Source organism: Ovis canadensis, chromosome 5, assembly GCF_042477335.2.
Source record: "Ovis canadensis isolate MfBH-ARS-UI-01 breed Bighorn chromosome 5, ARS-UI_OviCan_v2, whole genome shotgun sequence".
Taxonomy (NCBI): Eukaryota; Metazoa; Chordata; class Mammalia; order Artiodactyla; family Bovidae; genus Ovis; species Ovis canadensis.
In genome coordinates, this window is record NC_091249.1 from 98520615 (window position 1) to 98531482 (window position 10868).

At 37.3% G+C, this 10868-nt stretch overlaps 1 pseudogene; it reads left to right on the forward strand.

The window, feature by feature from the left end:
- Window positions 1-1440: 1440 nt before the first annotated feature.
- LOC138441861 (HIG1 domain family member 1A, mitochondrial pseudogene) lies at window positions 1441-1691 on the forward strand (annotated as a pseudogene).
- Window positions 1692-10868: the final 9177 nt, after the last annotated feature.

Below are 10868 nucleotides of genomic sequence, written 5' to 3' on the forward strand. Positions count from 1 at the left end.
AGAATCTGAGGCAGTGTCATGTGCTGTTCACTTGCCATAAAGCACTAGTATTTCCTCCTGTCTGCCCTTACTACCTTCTGTGATCCATGACTCAGCACTTCTTTCTGAATATCTAATAATGTATATACTGCAGACACTCAATTTACTTTTTGGAATCCCAACTTTACTGGAATCAGGAGATGGTTCTAGGAACTTAATTATGAAGCCTGCCTTAGAGTTGGTGGCTGCATCATTATATCTTCATGGGTACTTCTCTAAACTTTGTAAATGAAGCTAGAAGTTTAAGGTATAAACAAGGAACCTCCCTTGCTAGGTAGCCCACTGGAAACTTATGAAACCAGATTTTCAATTAATTGTAAATGGACAAGATGGACTACACCAAGAGGGACGATAAAGCTGGTGAAAACTAAATAATAGTTTAAAATTGATACATTATTTAAATAAGCATTAAAATCTGTTATGGTCTCTCTAAAAACATGAAAAAACAAAAATAATCATGTGTAAAATATGAATATGTTATCAAAAATCAACACAGCAGACCTAGTATAAGTAGTCAAAACTTTCTTGAACTTCAGAACACATTTCTATGAAAGCATGTTTCTGTGCTTTTAGAAATCCACTGGATTTATTCCACTGGTTAAGGTAAAGAATATGTCAATCATTTTGCTCTTTGAACATGCCTCTCCTCTTAGTTCTTCCATACAGTTTAGTTTGTGCAATTCTCTGAAAGATATATGCATCATTTGTCTCCTCAGTCTTCCTTGAGCACATATATACATCTCATTTTCATCTTTACAAAGTGGTAAAGCTGATTGGATATGCTGTTGTTTTTAATCCTAAGTATCTGTACAAAATATACTAAATATAGTCTTCGTTAATGGTGTAAATGAAACACAATTTTGCCTTTAACCTCTTGGAAGTTAAACCCCTTTAACCTTTTTCCAGATGTGCCTGAGAATTAAATTGACATGAAACAGATAGATAAAAACCCCGATACTAGTAAAGTTTAAAGACAGTAGGAGAAGGGGATGACAATGGACAAGATGGTTGGATGACATCACCAACTCAATGGACATGAGTTTGAGCAAGGTCAGGGAGCTGGCGATGGACAGGGAGGCCTGGCATGCTGCAGTCCATGGGATCACAAAGAGTTGAACATGACTGAGTGATGGAACAACAACAAAAAATAGATTAACAAGCAAAGAGCATACATATTTATGTAAGTTGTGACAGAGGAGCCCTCATAAGGACATGAAAAAAGACCCAGAAAAATGGCAAAATCTCAATACATTTATACTGGTTTGAACAAAGGGAGACAATTGTAGAAAAGTAACTGAAATATATGGGGAAATTAAAGGAAGATAAGAATTATTTTGACAAAGTTTGAAGCCAGTAGGAACCTGAAACATCTTGTAGTTGTCTGAAGGTTCTTCAATCACTATGTCAAGTGACACAGATGTTTCTCTTGCTTCATATGATGAAGATCAGGCACCATTTGTCCCCAATGGAATGGCAGGTTTTGGAGCAATTGTTGCATATGGACAATATAGATTGAAGAACAGGGGGATACTAAAATGTCTGTTCACCTGATCCACATGCCTGTGGCAGCCCAAGGCTTCGTTGTGGGAGCAATGACTCTTGGTATGGCCTATTCCCTGTATCAAAAATTCTGGGCAAAGCCTAAACCTTAGAAGAGGAGGTGCCATCTTGGACTTGGTGGTGGTGGTGCTTGCTTTAGTTAGACATCTCATATTAAGGTTATATGTTTATGCTGAAAATAAATTGTTTAGGTCAGACAAGAACATGGTAATTTGAATATTGGCTTCCTTTCTTGCAGGACTGATTTGCCTGGTGACCAAGTTACTGGTGACTAGTTCACTAGCTAGGTCATTCAGGGGAGTCAGATCAACACAAAAGGAACATGTCACTTTTAAATACAGTTGATAACAGTACCTGTCCACCTTCTTAAACTGTTCTGTTGAAATTAGTTCTAAAGAAGACAACATGCCAGTCCTGAAAATGCTCCCAGTTGCTGCAGAATAACATATGTTTTTGATATAATGTAGGAATCCTATTTACCACAGTTAATTTAATTTTCTCTTGTAGACTTGAGTGCTGTTTAAGGTCTGGTTAGCTCTTGAGGAGACTTCCCTGGTGGCTCAAAGGGTAAAGCGTCTGCCTACAATGGGGGAGACCCGGGTTAAATCCCTGGGTTGGGAAGATCTCCTAGAGAAGGAAATGGCAACCCTTCTCCAGTATTCTTGTCTGGAGGATCCCATGGATGGAGAAGACTGGTAGGCTACAGTCCATGGGGTCACAAAGAGTTGGACATGACTGAGGGACTTCACTTCACTTCACTTCACATACCTCTTGAGGAACCTTTCAGAACAGTGCATGAAATACATTTTAAACCTCCCTGCAAGTCTGTGTGTTTTTAAACCAAACCTAAAAAGCTGGTGACAGAGCCACTTTGAAGTAGTATTTATTTTGGAATCATAATTGTAGGCATGAGAATGACTTAAATTGTAGATCCCCTTTCAGTTCAGTTCAGTTCAGTTCCTCAGTCTTGTCCGACTCTTTGCGACCCCATGAATCGCAGCACACCAGGCCTCCCTGTCCATCACCAACTCCCGGAGTTCACCCAGACTCACATCCATCGAGTCAGTGATGCCATCCAGCCATCTCATCCTCTGTCATCCCCTTCTCCTCCTGCCCCCAATCCCTCCCAGTATCAGAGTCTTCCAATGAGTCAACTCTTTGCATGAGGTGACCAAAGTACTGGAGTTTCAGCTTCAGCATCATTCCTTCCAAAGAAATCCCAGGGCTGATCTCCTTCAGAATGGACTGGTTGGATCTCCTTGCAGTCCAAGGGACTCTCAAGAGTCTTCTCCAACACCACAGTTCAAAGCATCAATTCTTCGGTGCTCAGCCTTCTTCACAGTCCAACTCTCACATCCATACATGACCATAGGAAAAACCATAGCCTTGACTAGACGGACCTTAGTCGGCAAAGTAATGTCTCTGCTTTTGAACATGCTATCTAGGTTGGTCATAACTTTTCTTCCAAGGAGTAAGCGTCTTTTAATTTCATGGCTGCAGTCACCATCTCCAGTGATTTTGAAGCCCCCCAAAATAAAGTCTGACACTGTTTCCACTGTTTCCCCATCTACCTTCCATGAAGTGATGGGATCAGATGCCATGATCTTAGTTTTCTGAATATTGAGCTTTAAGCCAACTTTTTCACTCTCCTCTTTCACTTTCATTAAGAGGCTTTTTAGTTCTTCACTTTCTGCCATAAGGGTGGTGTCATCTGCATATCTGAGGTTATTGATATTTCTCCCAGCAATCTTGATTCCAGCTTGTGTTTCTTCCAGTCCAGCATTTCTCATGATGTACTCTGCATATAAGTTTACTAAGCAGGGTGACAATATACAGCCTTGATGTACTCCTTTTCCTATTTGGAACCAGTCTGTTGTTCCATGTCCAGTTCTAACTGTTGCTTCCTGACCTGCATACAGATTTCTCAAGAGGCAGGTCAGGTGGTCTGGTATTCCCATTTCTCTCAGAATTTTCCACAGTTTATTGTGATCCACACAGTCAAAGGCTTTGGCATAGTCAATAAAGCAGAAATAGATGTTTTTCTGGAACTCTCTTGCTTTTTCCATGATCCCTTGGATGTTGGCAATTTGATCTCTGGTTCCTCTGCCTTTTCTAAAACCAGCTTGAACATAAGGAAGTTCACAGTTCACATATTGCTGAAGCCTGGCTTGGAGAATTTTAAGCATTACTTTACTAGTGTGTGAGATGAGTGCAATTGTGCGGTAGTTTGAGCATTCTTTGGCATTGCCTTTCTTTGGGATTGGAATGAAAACTGACCTTTTCCAGTCCTGTGGCCACTTCTGAGTTTTCTAAATTTGCTGGCATATTGAGTGCAGCACTTTCACTGTTATATTAGAAAAATATTAAATGTTATTTTAAACAAATGCATGTTTTAAGTGCTAATGGACAGGTAAATGAAAAACACTTTTAAAATGTGTGTAGTAAGTTTATTTTCTCCAAAAGAATCATCAACTAAATAAAATGCCTATAATGCAAGTGATTGATGAGCAAGCTGGTTTGGTCAGACATTATACAAACTATTGGTATATCACAGAATGCTTTGCTGTCCTTGTGAAATTCTCTTGTCTAATCTTAATTTACATTTCATGGTGATAACATGGTAAATGTAGTGTTATTAAAGTAAGTGAACCCTTTCAAAACAATTATTTTAACAAGGTCTGTTTATTCTCTCTGCAGAATGCTTATTTTCTCTCAGCTTTGATTCCCGGTCGAAAAATATTTATTTTCTTCTAGTACATGGAACACATCTCTCACATGGGAGTTTTTAATCTCTTGTTTCAGGAATAAAAGGAGATTTGAATATTTACTCTTCTTGCATCTACTATTTTTAGTGCCTTTAGCTCAAAATAATTCTTATGCCAAAGTGACATGTGTTGAGGTGGGATATTCTTCTACCCTTCAGTGTCATACAATATAGTAAACTTTGGTTTATTGAATATGATAATCTGAGACCAGCTCCATGTCTTACTCTCTAAATTAGTTGGATAAAATAGAGACACCTTAACACATAGGTCTGTTTATACCACTGTAATAAAATCAAAGAATTATTTTACTAAAGCCTTTTTCCCCTGGAAGATAATGAAAACTTGTAGCCATTTTTCCAAACAAACCTCTCTACACATCATTTACTTTCTCAGATGCAAAGTTGACATCACTATTAAACATCGGTACAGTGGAGCAATATGTTTTAAATTACTTACAGCACTGTTAGAAGCTTGGATCATCATTCCTAGTAGCTGTCTGCACAGTAACCAGCTATCATGTGTAGGCAGACAGCCTAGTTACAGTTAATGAGTTTGATCCTTCCAGAAATTGCTTCAGACATTATATCTCATTCTTAAGAGAGTCTCTATAAAATACCATGTTCCTGAAGTTCAGAAACATTTGAAAATTCTTTATGGAGCACTAGTAAATCCTTTCTTAAAAAAAAAAAAAGAGAGAGAGAGAGAAAGAGAAAAAAAAGTAAAAAAAGGAAAAAATTCACATAGGTGCAATTTTGGATCCTTATAGATAGAAAATTCCCTGACTGGCTTGTGGTATTTTTTGAATGATTAAAAAGACAGACTATATGTTACTGATAAACTAAGTCTAATTCAAAAGTTGAAAAGTCCTTTCTGGTAAATGATGTTTTATTTGATTTATAATGATGAATTTTTGATACAATAATTGAGACATTCTACTAGCATTTTTGACATGGGAAAATCATTAGCTCTGATATACAATCTATGAACATAAATGCCTATAATGGCCAATATATAGTATTAAGCATTCTGGGTTTAATAAATGTTCCACATAGTATAGCATATAGAAGTCATGGTGGTGAGAATATAAAATGAAGCTTAACTTAAAATAATGGGTTATACTCATGGGCAGTCAATGGGGAAGGTTAGGGAGATCAAATTTTGTGCATAAAGGTTCTCTAAAACAGATATAGTATTTTATGAATATATACTTTATAATATAGCATATATATAATTTCCCTAAATGTATGTTAAAGAATATAATTTCTCTAAATATTATCTAATCATCAGAAATTAAAAAGTATAGTTTAGTCACTCAGTCGTGTCTGACTCTTTGCGACTCCATGGACTGTAGTCTACCAGGATCCTCCGTCCATGGGATTTTCCAGGCAAGAAGACTGGAGTGGGTTGTCATTTCCTTCTCCAGAGGTCCTTCCTGATCCAGGGATCGAACCTGGGTCTCCCACGTTGTAGGCAGATGCTTTACCATCTGAGCCACCAGGGAAGTCAAAGGAAGCTGAGCACCAAAGAACTGATTAAAAAGTATAGAATTCTTACAAATATTAGTAATGTGATTAAGAAGAGAACTGTATAATACAATTAAATTATTCCACATTTTCTCTTATATTAAAAAAAAAAAGCATTAACAGTCAGCTAAACTGAGAAAGCCAAGCCAAAGTTTGTATTTCCTTACATCATAGAATTTTTAACTTAAGTAATCTGGATGGTTACATGGTGTAACCATGTAATGTTATGGTGTTTTATTCCCTTAACATATCTAAGAAAATATTTAACATATAGCATATAAAGAGGATATTTATAAAATACAAACAATTGAATATTGAAAATTATAAGAACATAATGCAATTTTAAAAGTATGTTATTGACTTGTATTTAGTTTTTAAAGGAGTTTTGTTAATGAAGACAATGATAATTACAGTATGATAAATCTCCTGTGCTGATCTCTCTCCATTATAGCCCTGAGGTTTTGTAGTTAGTGGCATCATAATTTTCAGTCCCTTTCTGTTTATATTTCTAGTAGATGATATGAATTGAAATATTTAATGCATTAATTATTGCACACTAACTGTTGCTGCCTGACCTGCATACAGATTTCTCAAGAGGCAGGTCAGGTGGTCTGGTATTCCCATGTCTCTCAGAATTTTCCACAGTTTATTGTGATCCACACAGTCGAAGGCTTTGACATAGTCAATAAAGCAGAAATAGATGTTTTTCTGGAACTCTCTTGCTTTTTCCATGATCCAGCGGATGTTAGCAGTTTGATCTCTGGTTCCTCTGCCTTTTCTAAAACCAGCTTGAACATCTGGAAGTTCACGGTTCACGTATTGCTGAAGTCTGGCTTGGACAATTTTAAGCATCACTTTACTAGTGTGTGAGATGAGTGCAATTGTGCAGTAGTTTGTGCATTCTTTGGCATTGCTTTTCTTTGAGATTGGAATGAAAACTGACTTTTCCAGTCCTGTGGCCACTGCTGAGTTTTCCAAATTTGTTGGCATACTGAGTGCAGCGCTTTCACAGCATCGTGTTTCAGGATTTGAAATAGCTCAACTGGAATTCCATAACCTTCACTAGCTTTGTTCATAGTGATGCTTCCTAAGGCCCGCTTGACTTCACATTCCAGGATGTTTGGCTGTAGGTGAGTGATCATATCATCATGATTATCTGGGTCTTGAAGATCTTTTTTGTACAGTTTTTCTGTGTATTCTTGCCACCTCTTCTTAATATCTTCTGCTTCTGTTAGGTCCATACCATTTCTGTCCTTTATCAAGCCCATCTTTGCATGAAATGTTCCCTTGGTATCTAATTTTCTTGAAGAGATCTCTAGTCTTTCGCATTCTATTGCTTTCCTCTATTTCTTTGCATTGATTGCTGAGGAAGGCTTTCTTATCTCTCCTTGCTATTCTTTGGAACTCTGCATTCAAATGGGTATATCTTTCCTTTTCTCCTTTGCTTTTCACTTCCCTTCTTTTCATAGCTATTTGGAAGGCCTCCACAGACAGCCATTTTGCTTGAACAACAGACTGGTTCCAAATAGGAAAGGGAGTAAGTCAAGGCTGTATATTGTCACCCTGCTTATTTAAATTACATGCGGAATACCTCATAAGAAACGCTGGGCTGGAGGAAGCACAAGCTGGAGTCAAGATTGCTGGGAGAAATATCTATAGCCTCAGATATGCACATGACACCACGCTTATGGCAGAAAGTGAAGAGGAGCTGAAGAGCCTCTTGATGAAAGTGAAAGAGGAGAGTGAAAAAGTTGGCTTAAAGCTCAACATTCAGAAAACTAACATCATGGCATCCTTTTTCATCACTTCATGGTAAATAGATGGAGAAACAGTGGAAACAGTGGCCAACTTTATTTTTCTGGGCTCCAAAATCACTACAGATGGTGGTTGCAGCCATCAAATTTATAGATGCTTACTCCTTGGAAGGAAAGTTATAACCAACCTTGACAGCATATTAAAAAGCAGAGACATTACTTTGTCAACAAAGGTCCATCTCCTCAAGGCTATGGTTTTTCCAGTGGCCGTGTATAGATGTGAGAGTTGGACTACAAAGAAAGCTGAGCATCAAAGAATGATGCTTTTGAACTGTGGTATTGGAGAAGACTCTTGAGAGTCCTTTGGACTGCAAGGAGATCCAACCAGTCAATAAAGGAGATCAGTCCTGTGTGTTCACTGGAATGACTGACGTTGAAGCTGAAACTCCAATACTTTGGCCACCTCATGCGAAGATCTGACTCATTGGAAAAGACTCTGATGCTGGGAGGGATTGAGAGCAGGAGGAGAAGGGGATGACAGAGGATGAGATGTTTGGATGGCATCACCAACTTGATGGACATGGGTTTGGATGGACTCCTGGAGTTGGTGATGGACAGGGAGGTTTGGTTTCTGCGGTTCATGGGGTCACAGAGTTGGACACGACTGAGCAACTGAACTGAACTATTGCACACTATCCAGGGGTATGACGGTTAATTTATGTATCAACTTGACTGGATTAAGGGGTTCCCAGATATTTGGCTAAACATTATGACTGAGTAAGGTTTCCCAGGTGGCTCAGTGGTAAAGAATTTGCATGTCAATGCAGGAGATGCAAGAGACAATGTTTTGAGGTTTTGATCTCCAGGTTGGGAAGATCCCCTGGAGAAGAAAATGGCAACCCTCTCCAGTATTCTTGCCTGGGAAATCCCTTGGACAGAGAAACCTGATGGGCTCCAGTGCCCTGCGTTGGTATTACTGAGTATTTCTATGAGGGTGTCTCCAAATGAGATTAGTATCTGAATCAGTAAACTGCACAGGGGAGATTGCCCTCTGTTCAGGAGATTGTAGATGAGAATCATCCAGTTGGTTGAGGGCCTTAATAGAACAAAAATCAGAGGAAAGGAAAATTTGCTATTTTCTTGATAGTTTAAGCTAGAACATCGGTTTTTCTCCTGCACTTGGACTGGGACCTACACAACAGTTCTCTTTGATTTTCAAGCCTCAAACTTAAACTGTCACTCCAGGTTGGTGAGTAGACTCTGCAAACAACCTAGTTGGCATTTGGGCAGGAAATTTCAAGTTCTCTGTATTCAGGGTATGGCCAAGCCTGAGTTTTTTCTTTTACTTTTTATGGAGGTAAATAGTCAGAAGAAGGATTTCCTCAATAGATAAACAGAAATAATGAAGTCAGTCACAAAGGAAATTATTTTTAGGTTTGATCAAATAAAACTAAAATATTTCTGTATATTTAAAGCCCCAACAATAAGATAATTTTCAAAGGTAAACTTAGAAAACTATGTTAAATATGACAAAAATACAATTGTTTAACAAAAATTTGAGGAGATAATTTCATTTAAAGATGAAAATGAATGAAATGTGTATGAGTTAACCCTAACTAATAAACAAACAGCTAAAAATTATCGTGGCTCAGACAGTTAAGAATCTTCCTGGAATATGGGAGACCCAGGTTTGATCCCTGTGTTGGGAAGATCCCATGGAGAAGGAAATGGTAGTCCACTCCAGTATTCTTGCCTTGAGAATCATTTGGACAGAGGAGTCCATGGGGTCACAAAGAGTAAGACACACCGATTGACTAACACACACACACACACATAATTTTATGCCTATCTCCAATTCTCAATACTAAAAAATAGTATACTTCAGTACAGAAAGATGATCACCTTATGTTACTGGTTATAATGTAAATGACAACTTTTTAGGAAGGTGACTAGGTAAGATAAATCAGAAGTCTTGAAACATTAAAAGCACTTTGATTTTATATTTTCACTTTCAGGAATATTTCAAAAGAAAATTCATGCACATGAATAAAGATTTATGCAATGGTTGCTCATCACATCATAGTGAAAGCAGAAAAAATGTAAGTGCCCAGTAAGAATGATGGCTGGGTGAGGTTATTTCATATAAGTGTTTTGAAATCAGTTAATCCCTGATAAATCAGTAAGTGTTTGGTGATATTTAGTCATCTGTCTGCAGTACAGATTGTTTTGCACATTAAAAATTTAAAATAAGTTTTTGCCTCCATCAATATGAAGGCATTCATACTCTTATTATTTTGAAAAAAGTCATTCTTTATTATTTTATCTCATGTAATTTTTATATTATATAAAAGAAACTAAAATAAAAACATTGAATAAATTTAAAATATATCTTAAAAAATGCAATATAACAAAAAATTAGCATGCTCAAATACATTTGGTCTGCGATTAAGGCTTTCCCTAAATATCACATAGTCTGCCAAATCAAGACAGATGACATTTGCCTTCAATTGTGACCATCCACTTTGCAAATCTGATGGTATTTGACCCAGAAAATTAGATTTTAAGTGTTTATAAATACATGTGCTTCTCTCCTGTTTCTGAAGATACATAGGATAAATATGCTAACCAAATGGTATCCTGTATATTCAGCCCTATTCGAAGTGGATTGCACTTCTGATATGAAATTCTAATGTAATTTAGTAAAACAAAAACATATTACCTGATAACAAACATTATAGAAAAATATTTTACTTCAAACTGAGTGTTATTAGCATTATATTGACGATGGAATTACAAGCATACCTCAGAGAGATAGTGGTTTAGTTCCAAACAATCCCAATAAAGTGTATATTGCAATAGAGTCACATGAATTTGGAGGTTTCTAAGAGCTAAAAATGTTATGTGTATACTAATTGTAGTCTATGAAGTGTGCAAGAGCATTATGTCTAAAAATTTTACATTTGTTGTTGTTATTTAGTTGCTAAGTTTTGTCAGACTCTTTTATGAACCTGTGGAACCTATGGACTCCGAGGAGCCTGGCAGACTGCAGTCCATGGGCCTCAAAGTATTAGACATGACTGAGTAACTAAGCATGCATGACTGATCAGGGGAATGGTTGCTAAAGGTTTCGGTGGTTGTGGAAATTTCCTAAAATAAGAAAACAATTGAAGTCTGCTGTATCGGTTGACTCTTCCATTCACCAATGATTCATGTGTAACATGCAATGC